A 21,113-nucleotide genomic window follows, 5' to 3' on the forward strand; every position below is an offset into this window, starting at 1 on the left:
CAAAAGTGATAGAATACAGGATTGTGTCTTCTCAAATTTCGCGAATTCGGTACAGGCAATAAACAAACAATAATAAGAAGAAGGATGAACAAAAGTGAGTGGATAACGAAGAATATAGAATAAATCGTGCACACATACATCTCCATGTTCAGTCATTTGCACACATGGATTTGTTTATTTTCTATACTGACGTCGCCTAATTGGCAAACTCGCCAAAAATGAAGTAGGGGTTTTCGGAGGGTGCCACCTTCTGCATTATCTACATCCTGCTGTTTTAAACAACGGGCTTTTATTTCGTTTTAAATTATTATTAATTTCATAGCGCTGGCAGCATTGCACTGATAACGCGGTTCGAGTCTTGGCTAGTTTGACATTTTTCCGGCGAATAGTGTAGAAAGCAATGTCGGCAATATCAACACGAAGTGGTTAGTAATAAAAGTAGTTAGTTTTTTAATCTATTACTAAATTTAATGAATAATTAAAAATGTTAAATAAATTGCGCCAATAATACTCCTTAACGCGCAAATACAGCAAATGGGCAGTAATGGTGTTAAAACTATAACTTCGGTATATAATTTTGTTACACAATTCGTGCAATATGATAACGAAAATACGTAAAAAAAACGAAACCCGTTTTGAAAAGCAGTTATTCTACTCGTCACTGATTCGTTACACAGTTATTAACCGCCAACAAATATGCAAAAAACGTTAAACGCCTTCACCTTGGCAATTGGTTATCCTTGAAGAGGTTAACAACTTAAAAACGTAAAACTTCAACAAATATCGTTGCGTTGACCAACTTGTGAGTGTGTGGATGCAAAATTCTGTTGCTAAAGCGAGCGCCTGCAACTTATGTGAAGTTAAATCGAAAATACAAGCAATAGTTGTTTCCTCATAAAGAGTGCATTTTGTGGCTTGCAGACTACGAATAAGTGTATATGTGTGTAATTTATAGTGGGCCAGAATGTATAGTGAATTCATTGTGGAAGAATTTTTGCTTAAGATATTTCGCCATATGATTAAAATGTTTTTTTTTGTTGTTGTTGCTGCTGCTGTTTATTTGCTTGCAGCTGTCATTGATGGAAGTGCAATGGATCGACCAGTGCGCGCGCATTTCATTAAGTTGTCGGGTGGCGAAATGGGTTCGAACAGCTTGATCTAATCGAAAATCGTGAGATTTGGAGAAGAGAAATAATTACGAATATCCAATATAATGCATAAAGAGACGTTTGCTGTTGTTGCCTGTTATTCTAAGCAGCTGTAGACGCAATAGAGTCTGTTTTTATGTTCAATGCTCATACATATGTATGTATGTATGTACAGGTGTGTAATTATGTATGTATTTACACACGTTCAAATACCTGAATTAAGATGGTCAGGTTAAGCAAAGTATATAAATATTGGCGAAGTGCCTTCCAATTGATTCTGTTTATAATGAACCAAAACTGAGGGAAAACGGGTTATTTGGTTTTCTTAAAACTGCGAAGCGTATAGTTACTTTATTTGTTGTTGAAAATGCGTCAAAATTATTCCCCTATTTCACCTGTTTGTGCTTTTGTACCCTGGTGAAGAGAATTGAGAAGGTGTGGCCAATGATAGAACGTTATCCGGCTTTCAGCGAATTTGTCAGAATCAGCGGTTGCGAAGCAGGGTGTTTACGAAAAAACTCTAATTGTGTTAGTGATATACGAAAAATTCATACACAATATCACTTCGTTGCCATCTGGACAACGCCAGATTGGACGAGTGTGTGAATACATGACAAATGATCGTGCAGAATTCGGCTGCCGAATCCCCTGTGACTTGGTAGGCGAAGTTCCCCTCACAATTTTTTTTCGTCAAAGTTATTCGCCAAACCTTGGTTTTGCCGTGTCTTTCTCTACATAAAGCCGCTACTCTCACCTTTACTTTGGGTCCTTGTCGTTAACCTGCTTGAGGAGCTGTAGAGAAAGGGTTTGCGGCTAATTGCTTAAGCGGATAATATGGCAGTTATTGTCACTGGCCAATGGCCCGGCTCACTCTTTAAATGGATCTTGTTTAATTCTCGAGAAGTTTACGTGGGTTTGGTGGGTACCACTACGGATCACCCCATATCTGGTGCTTAGCGCTATGACAAACTTCGCATCCGCAGATATTCCAGGTTAAACAGGGCGAACGCTATTAGAAAACATTTTCTTCATTTTGATGTTTCACGGAGATTCGAACCTACATCTTCCGAATGGCAGTTACGTACCAATCCATTCGGCTACGGCGGCCACCACCGCCAACATCTTCGAGTCATACTTTGTGTTAATGTCTCCGCAAGTTGTGGAACAAATCGGTTCCAAAACAGCCGAATTTGGCTTGATAACAGGTTGACCGCCCATATTTGGTTTCCTTTGAGTTTTTGCTTAACTATTGCCTAAATATTTGTATCAGGCGACTGTGAAGGCCAATCCAACATATCAAATCTATTTTGCTGTTTCCACTCTACACCCCTTCGGCTTCGATGCTTGCGATCGTTGCCTTCTTGTAACATCCACGGTTGGCTAGTTCGTCCAAACATCTTCGCAACTGACGGTAATAAAGCTTTTTGGTAAATTGTGTTCATCAAAACTGTATTCAAATTGACAGTAAACCCAAATAAACAGCCAAATTCTTCTGCCGAAAAACATTGGTGTTCCCTTGGCAACCTGTGTCTGCTCTTGGGTAAATGGGCCCCGTTTCAGTTCAGCGCGCACCAGGCGCGAGCACTCACATACAAGTTAGCAAAGTCCTTCTGACCACAGATGTGGTGGATCAGGGACGGTCGAGACCCTTTTTTAAAGCAATGAAACCGCACTCTCGTTAATGATTTCAACGTGCACAGTGCGTCGAGAAACCGGTCGGTGATTGATCTCAGGCCGATATGTCTACTTTTTCTTATCGCTGTACATCAGCGCTTTCGAGAAGAAGGTGGATTGGTTGCAGAAACGACAGGAGTCGGTGGGCCGAGCCTATGCAGATGGCTACATAATCTGCAGTGGTCTGTGAGAATAACAGTAATCATTCTGAATTTGTCTTTAGGGAGATACTTTTGATATGCTTACATCTCTTTTTTTATACCCTCCTAATAAGAACTTAGGCTGGAGTAACCGCATAGTCAGATGCCTACTTGTATCTCGTAGCCTTAACTCCTCGTTTCTAAGCTCTTCCGTGTTGAGTTTTTGGGCTCTATTAGTAACGAAGCCGCAGCCTGTTTAGCCAATACTTTCGTTGCTGCGTTTACAGAAGTTCCCCCATGATCTGGAGCCAATCTCTGCCGGATACCATTGTGGGCTTCTTCTTCTTCTTAGCATCACAGTCCTTGCTTCATTCTCAATCTAAGGCTACTTCCTTCCAAACCGGCATGTTCAGCTTCGCAAGGTCATCTTCAACGTCTTCGAGCCATCCTTTTCTGGGGCGTCCTTTTCTTCGGCCTGCAACAGGGCGCAGTTCAACTGCCTTTCGAGTTTTTCTCTCCCTGTGCATTCTGAACACGTGTTCAAGCCATCTTATCTTCTGCGATTTTAAAAATCTTATCACAATTTCGTTTTTTGCTAAAAGTTCCAGCTCATGATTATATCATATTGGGCTTAGTACCTTTAATTTCTCTATGCACTCAAGCACTAGTGAGTACTTAACCGTAAAAGATGATAAAGCCTTGAGGCCAGCCCGACTGTCGTTTTGAAAGCCAATTCGTTCATTCCGGAGGTTTCTCGCTAAATTGATCTCTGTACATAGACACATGGCATACACTTCCGCTAGGAAGATGTAGTGAACTCTTGTACTTGGAAGGCTAAAAGCTAATCTAACTTCGCATAACCTTTCATCACAGGCTCAATTAACCGAACGCCCTTTCAAATTTACTTTTCAAAATGTTCAGTTGTCATTCCCAGTTTACGTGTAATCGGTCTTTGTTTACTTTTTGCATTTAATTTGAATGCATTTTTATATCTACATACATGCATGCTGGTCACCCCATTGCCGGGAACGACACCGGCATTTGCGTTGATTTTGGCCAACTTCCGAAATGTCGATCAGCAAATATCAGCAGCGTCAGTATTAACGCCAGCCAATACCGATGCTGACGGCATAGGCAACAACGACAACGAGACAACGAAAGCGATAGCGGCAACAACAGTCAGCAGCAGCCAACGTTTAGCTCCAGCTCCGGCTCAAGTGATCAGCAATCAGTCGGCGACGGGCAGTTAGTTGACGACTGTTGAACTCGATACATCTGTGATGGTCACGCGAACGGTACGAACGGCAAACAAGTTGTAGTGATCAGGAGTGATTAATACATTAACTGAACAAAGCTACCCGACGAAGAGGTGGTCAAACGAGCGATCGACAGCGAACCAACCAAACTATCCAAACAACAAACTAACCCACAAAACAAGGTGCACATCATCAAAAGCCAACCAACAACGTGTCTTGTGATCGAGCGACGGTAATTTGTTTTCCGCATATGCGCTGTGTCTTTGTGTGCTTTTGTTGTTTTTTGTTTTTTTAGTTTTAGCCTGTGGTAAAAAACACACCGTTGTTTCGGTTTTATTTATTTGTTTTGTGTTGAAAGCAAAAACAAATAAAAATATAACAACTGGTAAAAGTGCTTACGCGAATTAAATACATACATACATACATACATACATACCTACATACATACTTACATAGAAGTAAAGATAAAAAGGTGATTAGAGTTTATTGCGACAATCGAAAATTTGTTTCTAATAACACTTAGATAATTTCAATTATGGCTCATTGCTGCCAGCTGAAATAAATCAAAATCACGATATGTTCATATGTACATATGTATGTACGAGTACATGCAATTTGCAACATACGTACATATGTATCTATTCATATGGGCAGGAAAAATTGCGAAATGGCAAATCGAAGGGAAAACTGTGTGCTTACACACAGTGAACGAACCGAAATTTCAAGTGGCTGCCCCCACTCTCGCGCAACTCGAAAAGCTGTGAACTGTTAGCTGTGAGCTACAGGCGATAGCCAAAAATACTTGGATATCAACAAAAGCAAAAACAAAAAGAAAAACAGAGAAGAAATTAAGCAATCCCAGGAATGCTAGCAACAATTGCAACGACGGCAAAAACAACAACGCTCATGCGGTGAACGTCTGGCCTGCATGCGTTTGCCGCATTGCGGCCGTTGCAGTGTCAGCAAGTCTGTTTTTATTTAGCCAATGCAATGTGTTTGTGTATGTACATATTTACATGTGCATGTATGTATGTATGTATGCATGTATGTTGTTGACTGCTGCCGCCCCTTGGGCTATTGTCAATCCGAATTGTGTTGTGTAGCTGACAGTTGAACCGTAAAGAAACGCAAAAAAAGGAAAAATTAAAAAAAAAAATCAAAAAGTAAAAAAAAAAATAATAAAAATCGTAGCCACAGTGAAACCGCGCGCCTGCGCAGTATAAAGTTAAGCAAAAAATATATTTGCATTTCGTGTGTGTGTGTGCGCGTGTGTGCTGCAATATCAACGCTTACATAAAATTAACGAAAATGAAATGTGATAAAAAAATTACGAAAAAAAGTAGCATTTTGCTCGTTAAAAATGTGCATTAATTAAAGTGGCGACGCGGCGCGCCCTCTCCCATTTTAAGCTGCCACCAAAACCGAATTTGAAAGTTGCCGACGGCGACAGCGTTAAAATAGAAAAAAAAACACTAACAACAAGCAGTCAAAGTGACTTGAAAATGCGTGTTGTCAGTGTCAGTGTCGCTAGTGTTTTTGTTTATGTTGTTTTTTTTTTTTTTTTTTATTTATTTTCATCATTGCCTTTTTGGCGTTGCGTGGCTGACCCTGTAATCATTACGCGTTCAAAACACTCTAACGATTTGCTGAACGACCACATTCTACAAGTTGCTGCGGCTGCTGCTGCTGCCTACTTTTACTCCGCTCCAGCTTAGAGTTGCTGCCGCTGCTCTTTTTATTGTAGTGTTATTACGCTGCCAACATATGTGTGCGTGTGTGTGTGTATGTAAGCAGTTAGTTGCAGGTTTGCCGCCAATACACAGATAATTCATGATCTGTGCAACTAAGTATTTTACTTGCCATATAAAAAAAAAAATGTCGTGCGTTCGTTATATGGCGAAAATGCGCAACTCCGACAGGAGGAAAATATCACAAATCAATGGGAATTTTGAGCCACTTCAGCCTTATGAAGTACTAAAATTTAATGGTCTATAAAACTGCGTACTCAATTTGTGCTTAGAAATTCCGATTAAAGAGTTTGAGTGCTTGATGAAAATGTATCTAGTTTTTACAAATCTTTTACAAAGTTTGAAATTTTGATTGATATTCTATTTGTTGTTTATTGCATTATATTTTATATCGGGTATGTTTTCAGCTGCATGAGAAGAAGAAGAAACTATAGTTTGACAACTGAGAATGGCAAATTGTGTTGACATTTCTGTGCAGTTCCTTTGACATATGAAATAATAAATCTGCCCGCCAAGCTCATAGAGCAATTTGTCCATGTTAAGGGGGAACACCACTATGATTTTTGCAAAAAAATCGATTTTTTTGGCATTTTCTTAAAGTAGATATATTCAAAAATATGTAAAAAAATGTTAACTTAAAATCTTGAAAATTGATGAAGTTATAGCCAATACAATAAGGTGCTGGTAGTGATTTACAACGTCGAATGAAAACTTTAAACGCGTTTTTCTCAAAACGACTTTTCTGAATACGGTGGCCTCGATTTCTCGAAGACTTATGTACCGATTTAAATTTTTTTTTTAACTTTCGTAAATGTATTGGCTACAGTCGTACATAGCCGTTTTTTTAAATTCCAAAAATTAATATTTTTTCAAGCCTTTCGGAAACAAAAAAAAATTATAAAAGCACAAACTCATTCTTCAAACCTGCACCATTTTCTCAAAAAAAAAAAAAAAACATAAAAAAAAACCGCCAGGTACGACGATAGCCTTTTATGTATAGATTAAGCATTTTTCTGGTTTTTTGCTTTCAGATGATTTTTCACCGCTGTATCGTGGCCACCAGGGTGCATCAGTTTTTTATGATGCCATTGCATTAATATTAATAACAATTGAAATTCTTAATTTTTTTTAATAAAAATTTGTGTCAGTATAGTTGAATATATGTTAAATAAACTACAATTTGTCTGATCCTCAAATAGTCAAAAATCATGAAAATCACTTAATTTTCACGCGTTCACAGTGGTGTTCCGCCTTAAGTGCGGTTTACACGCTGGCGGCATCATCGGCCCTTATTTCTTTCGAAATGGGGAAGGAGCTGCCATTGCGATGAATGGCTTGCGCTATCGAAGCATGCTGACTGGATTTTTTTTCCAAAAATTAATAAGCTAAACACCGACGACATTTGGTTCCAACAAGTCAGCGCAATTTGCCATACAATGCGCTTATCAGCCGACTTGTTGCAATATTCAGGAAAAAAGTAGTCAACAATTGAACTAATCGAATGTACCTAACTCATAGCTGCGGCGGTCATATGCCGGATATCATAATAAAGAAAATAAAATTAAAAAAACTAAAACTGCCATGAGATTATCTACCAGATTATAATAAAAAAAAAATCATTCTAACAATATTCCAGTTTTGTGGAATAATTTTAAGTTTTCAAGCTCTTAAAAAACACCCAATACAAAATTAATGGAAATTAAAATTAAAGAAAAAAGTAGTAAAAATTTGTCAAAATATCGTGCATCTATTATTTTGACCGTGAGGGTATATGTGTTTAGAGAGGAACACGAAGGTAATTTTAAGGAGGATCCTATTTGAAACCGATTTTGCCTGTGATACTATACTTAGTCCTGCCATAAGTTCTGTTATAAGTTAGGTCCGTTATAATATGAAATTATAATATTTTTTGAAACTGTAATTACTATTTTTTTAAAGTTAATTTTATTTAATGAGGTAAATATTAAAGCAAAAAAATTAAATTTTCATTCGTAATAGTCACCATTTGCTTTTACATAAGCCTTCAAATGGTTCGGACATTCAGCTATTGCAGCACGCACTCTTTCCATGGATATTGACGTCGCTGCTCGATCCAAAGATGGTTTGAAACTGTCCAAATTTCTGTGAGATCTTCGACAGGCCGTATTCTCCAATTCTGAGCACAAACTGTAGTCCAATGGATTCAGATCTGAACTCTCAGACGGCCAATCTTCAGCGGCTATGAACCCATGAATATTGTTTTTTAGCCACTGCTTAGTGGTTTTTGCCTTATGGACTGGATGGGAATCTTGTTAGAAGATCTAACGCTTTCCATTGAATACAGAGGCTGAACCCTTGGAGCAACATTTTTTGCGTCTTTAGAAGTTTTAGCATAGATTTTGTCGTTTTACTTATTAAAAACTTCTGCAACAGTGAAGATTTTCTCATCTGCGAAAAGAATATTTTTTCTGGCCGTTGACCGCGTGCCGTCGAAAAAACTGCTTGCATCTGTTGCGTCAAATTTTCTTCAAGCGTCTTGTCAAAAGATGACCAGTTGAGCGACGGAAGGCTTTCATGTGCAGATCATCTCTAATTAGTCTTCACATGGGTCTGGTCGATACATTAATTTCCCAGGATATGATTTTCTACTTTGTAGGGTATTTCTGCGCATTCTTTCTTGAACGGTTTTTATGGCTGCACTGGTTCGAACCGAGGAAGATGACCACTTTCTTTTCTGTCTGTTACTACAGACGTTTGGGAAAAACGATTGCTCGTGCGGTAAACAAACATTCTCGAAATATTAAATTTTTTCAGCAATTAGTTAATCTCACTAGCACTTTTATCTTACTAAAGTAATGCAATAAGTGCAATGCAATTTTTCTTACCTCCCCACTGCATTGCTAACGAGCGAAATTCGCCACGAAACTACAGAAACTCATTGTGGTGCCCAGGAGAGATACGTATATCTAGTCCTATCTCCACATATCTTTAAAAATACGCGATTTTTTGATGAAGTCCATCAGTCTCTTCCACCAAAGTGCACTTAAAATGTGCAGAACCTCGAAAAATTCATTCCCCAGATATCTGAAGCGCATTATTCAAGGCATTCTTACGGGGTGTGCCAAAGAGATTGCACCTCTTCCTTATTTCTAAAGCTCCCACAGAAATAGGGGGAAAAAGTTCTTTGAAGTCTTTGAAGACTAATCCATTAGCATTTAAATTCGACATAATACCATAAAAATAGAAGTTGTGATTAGATAGAGAATCCAATTTTAGATTTTATTGGAATTGAAAACAATGAATCATATGCGATGGGGTCACTCAGAAATGCAATTTGTTTTTACACTTCGTGAGTTTAAAAAGGAATGCGTGAGTGAGTGGTCATAATAATACACATATTACCAGGTTTAGCTATCCAAAGCAAAATTGTGAGAGTAACTTCGGTTGCGGCCGCCGTAGCCGAATGGGTTGGTGCGTGACTACCATTCGGAATTCACAGAGAGAACGTCGGTTCGAATCTCGGTAAAAACACCAAAATTAAGAAAAACATTTTTCTAATAGCTGTCGCCCCTTGGCAGGCAATGGCAAACCTCCGAGTGTATTTCTGCCATGAAAAAGCTCCTCATAAAAATATCTGCCGTTCGGAGTCGGCTTATAACTGTAGGTCCCTCCATTTGTAGAACAACATCAAGACGCACGCCACAAATAGGAGGAGGAGGTCGGCCAAACACCCAAAAAGGATGTACGCGCCAATTATAATAAAAAAAAAAATAATAACTTCGGTTGCCACTCTACCCAAGGATGGTCTTCAGCTATGGTGAAAAATGATATTGTGCGAGCAACTTCGGCTGCCACGTCACCGTGCAATCAGTTGTCATCACACACTTGACCAATCAATCGTATTAAGTCCTTGTTCGGACGACAACGAAGCAATATTAGCGAAGACTGTGTTGATTTCTTTCATATATTACAATCTCAATTGTTTCGTAAATAAACTATTGTCATGACCTCGGTTACGTTACTCAATCAGATGATTCCTTAAAATGAGCCGATTAAATGAGAGCCGATTAATGGTTCGATTTGACCACACCTCTGAATTCTTTTCACTATAGTCATAATATAATATATTATACACAAATGTTCACTATTCATGCTAAGGGGAATTCCTTCTGACCAATCGAATATCAAGGTAAGAATGAGTCAGTATTACTCACACCAGTGAACACTAAAACGTAAACGGGGTATGCAATAGAGATAAGAATCTTCGTATCATAGGCGACTACATATGTAGGTAGGTACGTCCATACTTTAATCGGGGTGAAAGAAAAGTCTTGTAAGTTTGACTACTTCAGGTTTATTTACAAGATTTTGACTTTGATCGCAGTTTATTAGCCATGAAATATAAAAAAATGATGGTAACAGCTTTTCAGTGGCAATCGTCCTTTAGTAACCAGCTTCTACAATCCCTTTAAGTACCATTTGTGATTTTGGGACCGATGAGTGCTTAATTTCTGAAGAGAAATGTTAGGGTAATACCGCCGCACCGAGGTTCACACGCACGCCGACTTTTTCCCTAAGAGATAGCAACAGGTGTATGACAATTTTGTACTTTACATTTATTTTTGCCATTCAAAATGTATTCCCATGCGACCAGTGTTACTCAGGTAGGTAGATATGTTTAGGTGGTAGACTGAGAAATAGTCTCACATAGGCCGAACACGTCCTGAACATTTCTCTTATCTGGGTTCCAGAACATAGGGACACATAGGGATATTGAAACTGCTGATGAGCATGCCAGAGCTCTCGCAACTTGTAAGCTTCTCATTAAGGACACACTAATTTGTTCTGCAAATCAAAGATGGATTAGCGTTAACACCTGTGAAACTGCTAGGCAAACATGGCCAAGCATAAATTTACATCTGCCCAAGAGTATTATAAAACTGAGTAGATTTCAAACCAGGACCTTAGTAGGGGCCTTCACAGGACATTGTCTCACAGGAAATCCTGCAAGGGGATTAGGCGCTTACACGCATGATTTCTGTCGTAGCTGCAGAAATGAGGAGGAGTTGGAAACAAATCAACACCTTTTTTGCACATGCCCGGCTCTAGCCAGAAGCAGGAACCGATTTTTAAAATCCTACTTCTTAACGAATATAGATAATCTATACACTTTAGGTATCAACAACCTTTTACGTTTTGTCGAAAGCTGAGGATGGTTCAGTATGGAGAGGCAAATGCAGCCCAGCCCCCGCGGCTCACAACGGACCCATTTCGTGGTCTAAGTGGCATCGTTGTCTCTATGTGCGATGCGGGTGCCAAACCTAGCCTAACCTTCCAGGAAGCGATCGACTAAATTGATTTCAGAGGTATCCTACCCGGTCATCGGCATTCCCCCGACAGAACAGATGGAGCTCTATTTCTCCGTGAAAACCAGAAAAGGTCAGGTTAGGTTAGCCTAAGCCACGCATAGACCTTTTGGTCCCTAGCGATACCAGATGGAGACCGACCTCTATGAATACATAAAGTAGATATCATGTAGGATGTCAGCGCTTTTGGCGAATCTAAGTAGGGCTGGGAGCTCCGCTTTTGAGACGTCTTCCAGACCCTCAAACAGTGGGGCTCCCAGGCGTCTTAGTCGCGTTTTTAATAATGCCGGACAGACGCACAGAAAGTGTTCTAAAGATTCCTCAACATCCTCTCAGCATTTCCTGCATTTGTCCGTGTTAGCAATCCCTACCTTGTTCGCATGTGCAGCCAATAGATTATGACCCGTTAGCATACCTATGATAGTTCTGCATTCCTTTCGCGAGAGCGTAAGTACGAATTGAGTCAGTTTTTTGTCGTTAGTCCTACACATGACTTTTGCAGTTTTGCGTGTGGTCAGGTTAGTCCACCTAGTTTCCACTTGCCTTTTCATGTGGTCGTCCATTTCGTTGTATATTGTGTTTAGCGGTTTTGGTATGTCGTTCTCTTGTTCAAATGGTAGTCTCACAGAACTTTTTGCTATCTCATCTACTATTTCGTTCCCCATAATGCCTTTGTGACCAGGTACCCAGTAGATATGCAGCCTACTGTTTCCGCCTAGCCTTTCTATGGCCTCCCTGCTCCGTCGGGATGCAGAAAAGCTGGATGTACAAATTAATCCCCATTGCAAAAGCTATGGAGATCTTTGAGAGAAGGAAACTATTGAGCATTTGTAAATGTGCTGGTTGTACAGCCAGACGATTTTCCTTTCCTTTTTTTTGGCAGCTTGGGGCTGTGTTTCAACCTAAATCCCTCTGTTCTCTTAATGGTATCAAAACGGCGCTTTAGTGCTACTTGGGGAGTGCCAGTCTGGTACTATCAACCATATTACCTACCATCTACTATGGGTGGTTTTACGCATATGGCTCGTGTATTGAAAGCACTGCATTTGCCGAACGCTGCGGTAGCTCCAGAAGATCTTTCGAAGCTCAGGAACGAGGTACTGACGACTGTATGTCCGTTGTTCACCAAATAAAAAAAACTTCCTGATGAATTCCTAATTTGGTAAGCGCTATAGTCGAATATACTGGTATGCCAGTTGCGCGTCCGAAGGAAGTGAGTTTGAAATCTCCTGAAATATGAAGTATCCCCATGATAGAAAAAGTCTTTTGCTAATTTTAGTTGCTTCTTGAAAGACAATAACAAATTAGCGAGTATCATTAAGCCAAGAAAAATCTCTCCATAAGAAAACTATTTGCCGGCCGACAGAAAATAGTGGATTCTTCTTTTTATGCGGGTGCGCCAGTTATGTCTTTGGTATATGAAGAAAGGAAAGGAGGTAAAAGAAAGTATAAAGGAAAGTAGCTTTAACTAACTTTTAACTAAGTACAGAAGTACAGAAAGCATTTTCCTCTTGGGATTCTTTTATGCACCTCCGAGTTTGAAAATTTCATTTATTTATCAACTAATCACCATTAAAAAATTATTTTTTACAACTCTGTAGTTGTTTTGTTTTACTGTTTTATTAGTGTTGACACATGTCCAACTGCAGTCAATGTGACGTGATGCTTATCAGTTTTGAGCCACTCGAAAATCGAGCTAGCACTCGAAGAGTTGTTTAACTGCACACGAGTAAATGTGGACATACACAACCAATTATAAAAACAACAAATAACTTATCTTCAGTGGGAAGTTATAGTCTTTTAAATAAAATAATCTAGAAACATTAAGGACTGATAGCCGGGAGTGCTTCTTTTTTTTCTTTCGTTAAGCAACAACATAACGAGATTGTAAGCAACGGAGGCCTTGTAGGCTTCAAATCGAAAATTATTTTGTAATTACTTATATTGTATTACTACATATATTGTAATATGTATGTGTGTGTAATATATTCCAATTATTGCCAAATTCAAATTTGTGTCGGCCATTTTACGAGTATGGACTTTCAAGTGCTACGCGCCCTCTTCGACAAGGAGGGAGTGCAGAAGGGGTATAACTAAGTTAGTCTCGATGCTACTGCTGTTTTTGAAAATTTGCCTTGTGTACTCGTATATTTATAAATGAAAGGTATCTAAAACTCAGTGAGCTCGTACGCTGGAGGTCACTCATAATTTTCAGTAGAAAATCGCTTTTCAAAGCCGGTCGTAATTTTCAATGCGTTTTTTACATCTCAGCTTGACCTGTATGTATGTTTTACTCATAATAATACTAACTTACATGGCGTGCTTGAATATAAATTCTAAGACTGCGGAAATAGCTTACCAACTAATTAAATGCTTAAAAGTAAACGGCGAATTACTAAAAGTTGAATGCAGTTTTGGATTAACGCAGTAATGTAACTTTAAATAACCTTCTAAATATAGGTAAGAGCAACTAGGCACATTTTAGTTTGCCATTTCGAAATATATTGTAAAGGGTAGGCCAACGGCTGGATTCTTTTTATAATTCATAGGCGTGCATCTGTTCTCAAAGCCGGTGCGATGTCAAGCACGCCATCGAAAGCAATATATGCGACTCTAAACCTCCTTCCAGTTAGATTAAGTTACCCATACGAGGGCCCACTTGGACGAATATACAAAATTTCTGCCCTTGTGATACCATTGTGAGAGTAAAAGTAAGAAAGACAGGCAAGAAAGAATAGGAGAGAGTGAATTATGTTTGGAGGTTATATAAAAGAAGACCGAACGGTTACGATGATACTTAGGATTGTGTTAACCGCTTTATACACTGATAAAATTCATCAGGTATGTGATATCTAAACCTGCTACAAACGCAAGTCCAGCTAAAAAAACCGAGAGCCAAGTTGAATCTCAATCGGCGTGAGTAGGGCAGTTGAGGAAAAGGTGCTGAGATGATTCCACCTTCTCCTGTGGATAGCTGCTGCAGAAAGGACTCGATGCAATATCAAGTCTCACCGCGTGGATACCTAACTGAGCAGCAGTTTTCCGAAATGTCGAAATGTCACTGTGACCAGAAACCCAAATGAGCTTAATATCGAAATGTTCGGATGCGGTCAAAAGAGGACTCCGGTATTCTTCACTGGCTATTTTGGCTGTCAGTGTAAATGTTTATCTCCATGACTAGTTACTAGTTAGTTACTCAAGTAAACAACCATTCAATTTCATTGGTCTGGTAGCTTGAATTTGAGCTGAATAGGGAGCTCCACGAAAAATATTTCTTCACTAACATTTTCGTTCAAATTCGAGAAATCCGTCGAAAGATTTAGCAGGCTCTGTCTCCATGTGCTAGACCTCGTGCACTTTGTCTCTAAGGGAGTATGGGTGAAAAATTCTCTTGACAACTAAGTGAACATTCTTTGTCAATAGGCCCATCTCTGTCAACAGGGCTTTCGGCGGGTTTCTTTTTAAAAATGGTGTATAAATAGAGAAGTACCGTTAAATACTCCCCGACGAGTGAATTTGTGCGAGACTACCATTCGGTTGTCTTGGACTCAAAACCCACTATAGGCCTGAAATATCAAATGATAGAAAAGGTCTTTTCAAATAGAGGTCGCCCCTCGGTAGTAACTTTGTCGCCTCTGAGTTAAGGTTGGCATACAAGTAAAACTGTAGGACCATCCGTTTATGGGACAACATCAGGACGGAAAATATGTCAAACTTTGCAATGAAGATCACAGATGCCACCTGATGAGATTAGATTTGTAAGGGATTGGACAAATCCAAGCACTCAGTCAGGAAGACCATTGTACTACACCCAGATTGATTACACTGGAAGGAATAGAGAGACCGGACAGATGCAGTATGGATGGTAAGACGGAAAAAGTGGTTTGAGGTCACTTATTCGCGAATCTTTTGGTTTAATTAATTAATCTTAAGAGATCCGGAAGAGGAAGAATATGAACTTTATCCATATTCAATACATCGTATCCCAACCGCCTAAGTCTGATTCTAGAAATCGCTGGACAGCTACAGAAATGCTCTGCAGTGTCCTCAATCTCACGACACGTTAGACATATTTGGTTGCCAATGATTACCATGGTAGCCATATGCTGAACAGGTGAACACCCGCCGGTACTATCAGGTCCTCCTTACTAAGTTTTAGAAGAAAGGTCGCTAATTTCCTGTTTGGTTCTTTCACAAAGCACTTCGCTACTCTGTAGGAGCCCAACTCACACAGACGTTCTGTACGCTAATAGCAGGTGTGGATATCATGAATTTACTTAATATTTCGGGGGAAATTTCCAAAGGGGCTTTTCCCCATACACATCCCGTTCGTTGTTGTTGTAGTTAATATAGCAATGACAGCAAGTGACAAAGAGCTGATAAAAACGGCAACGTTTACAAGTGATTTAAATTTTTTAATTTTTTCAATTCGCCTTGTTTTTGCTAAATGTCATTGTTTCTAGAGGCTTTTGAAGTTGTGATGAATTACCTGGTGGTGTCAGCTAAATTACATCTTATCGCACACCTTAAAGTTATAAGTGAATACAGTAGACCCGATAGCTGCATATATGCATACAAATGGCTATTTTTATCATGCATGTTCTTATATGTAATACAGGGTGATTCAATCCGACTACAGATAGGTTTTTTTATGAATAGGTAGGTGGGTGGGTAGGTAGAAGTGGCAGTCGGCAGTCCACACTAGCAGTTTGTCTGCCACTCCTCATTAAATCATTTTGTTTTAAGTGCAAATCTAATGATCCGGCTGACACTTGTATTCTAAGGCCATTAGTATAATTTTTTTTACAATATTTGTCTACGTTATGATTTTTCACCCTAGGTTTTTTGCGCATTTTTGAAGTGAAACTTCTTAGGCGTCGATGGACGAGCGAGAATGGAAAGTAAAATTTCAAGACCATGCAACGTATTGGGCAATCTCGTTCCGCGAGAGAGAAAAAAAAAATAACGTAGAGGAAAAGGAGAGAGAGAGCTATGCCTTATATACATATATCTTAGACACACTCTAGGCTATTTCTCGTGAACCAAAATTAAAATCAATTATAATAGAATAATATATTTAAAAATTACAAACAAAAGTATATAAGATAATGGAATATAAAATAAAACAAAATATATATAAGATGAAAAAAAAAATTAAATGAAAAAATATGAAAGAGAATTAAAATAAACGATAATAGAATGATATGAAATTGATAAAAATAAATAAGTATATAAGAAATAGTGAGAAATAACACTGCCTACTTTTTGGCGCAAACTTGTAGGAAATATATATTTGGTGCCTACTTTTTGGCGTTATATTTCCTTGGTGCCTACTGTTTGGGGCGTTTTTTGGTCCCAATTTTTTTGGTGTTTTTTTTTTTTGGTGCCTACTTTTTGGCGCTTATTTCCGTTTTCTGGCTAGTGCTTGTGCGTACTATAAAGTGTTATCCATTCCGGCGTCGGATTTATTGGCATTGCCTTGCGGTAATTTGTGTCGATGCTGCGGTCCTGGAATCGGTGCGTGTGTGCGGGTGATAAACGCTCGGAGTAGTGCGCGTTGTTGCCATGGTTTGCGTCCGACTTTTACCTACATCGGTCGACTCTTCTCCGTTTTTTGTAAATTTTGTCTATTTGTATTATCTGCAAATGTTGTGAATTTATTTAGATATATATTCTTTCTCTCTCTCTCTCTCTCATTCTTTCTCGGGTCTCTCCCTCTTTCTTTGTCTGCCTTCAAAGTTTCACTTCTGTTATGTGTACTACGCTACATGCTCTTTCTTTTTTTTTAAAGAAGTCTTCGAAAATCTTCTTGCATTTACACGATGGCTTTTTGTTTGCGGCTTTCCTTGGGTGTTTTTAACGTTTAAGTGGGCAATTTTCTTTAGTCATTCGTTTGTTGAGCGCGATGCCAAAGAGCATTTGATTAAAAATAGGAAAATGTGAATACACCCCGGCTGTAAAGTCATGCCATCTTGAGCGGAGAAGTCATCATGTAAATTGGCTCTTAGTTTATGGCGACTCCTCTGGCAGCACGCGATGCGCACAGCAAAGTTTGCCATGACGTTTCGGAGTAGTTCGGGCTTTGCATCATTTCGTATGATTTCTTCAGAACTGGAATCGCCACGGGCTTATTAACATAGCCCAAACTTTTCACGTAGCCCCATAGCAAGAAGTTCCGTGCTGTGAAATTTTAAAATTTCGGTCGTCATTTGATCTCGTTTCTTCGTGAGACAATGCGTCCGAAGAACTTTCTTCACAATAGAGCCATTATTGTTTCATGCCCTATGTGAGAGATAGAGGACGGTGCCACTCTCTTAAACCACATATCCTCCAAGTCCATGTCATCTCATCTATTTCAGGTCAGAAAAAGTTTGTTACCATGACTTTGTAACGTTCAACGTTCATCGTAACCGCATTACCGGCATCATTTTCAAATAAGTACGATCCGATGACTCCACCTGCCCAAAAGTCAAACCAAACAGTGACTCGTTGTGGGTGCATAGTTTTTTCTTCAATAATAGGATTTTTATAGAATTTTCAATACCCCAAATGCGGCAGTTTTATTTGTAGTGTAACCGTTTGGGTGAGCCACTTATAATCCGCTGGTTTCGAACGCACAAGGACGCCCAAATGTACATTGGCTAGACCAAATCACCATTGACCTGAAAGGGATGCACTTAAGCAACTGAAGGGAAATAGTCCAAAAATCGACACGCCTGAAAGAAAATTGTGAATAAAGTTAAAGCTCATCTCGAGCTGTAACGCTGCCTCATGATGATGATGATCCGTTCGGATGAAAATGCGCCTCATCGCTCGTGATGAAAGAATAACGAAATACGTGAAATGTACTTCTTGCAGTACGACCATTTTCATAAAACGTTTGGCTCACTTTCATGCGTGGTTCAACTGAGTATCGTTCCCTGACTAAGTTTGCTAAAGCTTGTGGTACGGATTGTATGAAAAGAAAAAACAATAAAGTAAAATATTTGCATATCACGAAGACTTCTGTGAAGGATCTGCATCATCTTTGAATCACGCTATAACAACGAGGTGTGGAAATTAATTTCCGTGAGTTTAGTTAAAACTCGGTAACTCACAACACCACGTCGTTCATATAACTGGAAAAAGAAGACCTTAGGTTAGGATAAATGGCCATTACGATGGACCCTTTTGGACAAATATTCAAAACTCGTCCGTTGTGATACTATACAGGAGGGAAGGAGAAGGAAAGGAACCAGGCAGATGGAAAGAAAAGAAGAAGAGGCCTTGGAATTAGAGGAGGACGACCAACAGTGGCTAATTTACGTTCATATTAGCCGCTTCAAGCTACTGATGAATTTTAAAATATATGTGATGGTTCCATATGTAGAAGTCCACGCAAGTGGGGAAAGTTACTGATCGCCATTCAGTGGGCCAGGACGATTCTTCTGCATATGGTTCAAGCAGCTCACAACTTGCGGGACTAGACCAAGTATCCTCTGGGTAGCTTCCGAATTTTAAGATTTTTCGAAGGGCCTCTCCGAGCCGTTTGATACCAAAAGAGGTGACTCGCTGTCGTGTGACTTCTTTAACCTGATGTTGGAGAGGATTGTACGAACCGCAGAACATAATCGTTCAGGCACAATTTTTTATAAGAGCGTACAGTTGTTGGCATATGCCGATGATATTGACATCATCGGTCTTAACAACCGCACTGTTAGTTCTGCCTTTTCCAAACTAGATAAAGAGGCAAAGCGAATGGATCTGGTGGTGAACGAGGACAAAACGAAGTACCTCCTGTCATCAAACAACTAGTCGACGCACTCGCTTATCGGCACCCACGTCACTGTTGACAGCTATGATTTCGTTGTTGTAAAAGACTTCGTATATTTAGGAACCAGTATTAACACCTACAATAATATGAGCCTTGAAATCCAATGTAGAATCTCTTTTGCAAACAAGTGCTACTTTGGACTAAGTAGGCAAATGCGTAATAAAGTCCTCTCTCGACGAACAAAACTAACACTCTACAAGGCTCTCATCATGCCCGTCCTAACGTATGGCGAAGAAGCGTGGGCGATGACAACATCCGATGAAGCGACGCTTGGAGTGTTCGAGAGAAAGATTCTGCGTAAGATTTTTGGACCTTTGCACATTGGCAATGGCGAATATCGCAGGCGATGGAACGATGAGCTGTATGAGCTTTACGACGACATAGATAAAGATCTAACGGCTACGCTGGCTGGGTCATGTCGTCCGAGCAAGGTCTTCTCTGCGTTAGAAAGATCAGGTGGAGAAGGACTTGGCTGCACTTGGTGTGTCCAATTGGCGCCGGTTAGCACGAGAAAGAAACGACTGGCGCGTTTTGTTGAACTCGGCCAAAATCGCGTAAGCGGTTATCGCGCCGATTAAGAAGAAGAAGAATAACCGCAGATATAGCGAAAAAGCGAAACCCCAAATGTCTAAATCCTTGCTCGATGAGAGCAGGGCAGCTGAGAAGATGATTCCACCTCACCCTCCAGACAGTTTCTGCAGAAAGGACTTGTCGAAATCACAATGTCCGGTACGCATATCTACCAAATTCGAGAGCTACAGCTTTGTTAGCCTTGGAGTGGCGAGGTTAGTTCTAGACGTATTTTCAGAAATCGATGACACAATCAAATTGTGTTTTATAAAAGTTTTCCTTAAAACCATTTTTAGTTACGTCACAAAAATTAATAACACACATTACAAGCAATGTTTAATGATGCAATTTATAGTAAAACATACCAAAAAACCATTGAAAATCCTCAGAAAATTGTAGTTGATTAGTCATTGGGGATGAGACCTAAATACGTAAACGTATTTGTCCAAGGCACATAGAACAAACTTTTTCGTATCCCCCCAAGATGGAATCACGTCTCAAGTGTTTTTGTCACGGCTCTAGAAAAGAGGCAAAGCAAGCTGTAATCGCGGTGCTGAACGGGTTAATTTCCAAGGATTACCAAAGGTACTTCCAATCGTGGACGCAACGTTGTAATTGTTATGTAAAGTTAGAGTGACAGACACTTGTGAAGGTCGACAATAAAATTTTTCTTATATCTTAATTCCTGTGGCTTAAATGTCACACCTCTTATTTTGTGCATGTGTGCGTGTTTATAATTCACTTATCTTCGTGTAGGCGAACACAATTAAACTCTTGAAAATAATCAATCCTAATGAACTTAAATAATTTTTCATTATCAAAAAAGTTAATAAATTATAGAAATTACTCATGGGTTTTAGTTTGCATGTGTGTGTGTGTGTGTCGGTGTGTGGTAAGCCAGTTGAATACCTGCTAATTAAATATGAGAAACTTTATTTGCTCCTATTACCATATATTCACGAATAGTACAAATCTATAAATTATTGTATTAAATATGAATTTAAGCCGTTCTCAGCACCTGTGCAAATATTATATATCGGCACACACATGCGCGTACAACTGTAACTATGCATGCACATTAGGGTGGCTCACCAAAACAAGTTGCCGGAATTTTAAAATTATTTATAATTATATATAATTATAATTTACGTGATATTTATTATTTTACGAAAATAAAGGGGTTTTCCAATAAGAGGTGTTATTTTGTTATTAAACGAAAAATGCTATTTTTTAATATAAATGATCGGATGTTTATTTCATTATAAAGAGGAAGGTATGCCGGTAATAGTGGAAAGGAACATCAGGCAAATGACCACCACGACCACGCTTACAGGACAATATCCTTTTCATGAAATTTTCCATAACCGAATTGCAAAGTGACTGCCCTATGCCCTCGAGAGCCTCACGAATTCCATCTTT

General features: G+C 39.2%; 1 protein-coding gene across 6 annotated transcripts in view; it reads left to right on the forward strand.

The window, feature by feature from the left end:
- The first annotated feature begins 334 nt into the window (after positions 1-334).
- Positions 335-21,113, forward strand: part of LOC128865096 (uncharacterized) — a 102,664-nt gene continuing 81,885 nt past the window's right edge. Inside the window, exons 1-2 of one of the 6 annotated variants that reach the window (XM_054105057.1) lie at positions 809-934; positions 4,097-4,450. The gene's annotated coding sequence lies outside the window, so the exon portion shown is untranslated. The other 5 variants (XM_054105060.1, XM_054105058.1, XM_054105061.1 and 2 more) reach the window with 5 other exon arrangements.

Source organism: Anastrepha ludens, chromosome 5 (genome assembly GCF_028408465.1).
Source record: "Anastrepha ludens isolate Willacy chromosome 5, idAnaLude1.1, whole genome shotgun sequence".
Taxonomy (NCBI): Eukaryota; Metazoa; Arthropoda; class Insecta; order Diptera; family Tephritidae; genus Anastrepha; species Anastrepha ludens.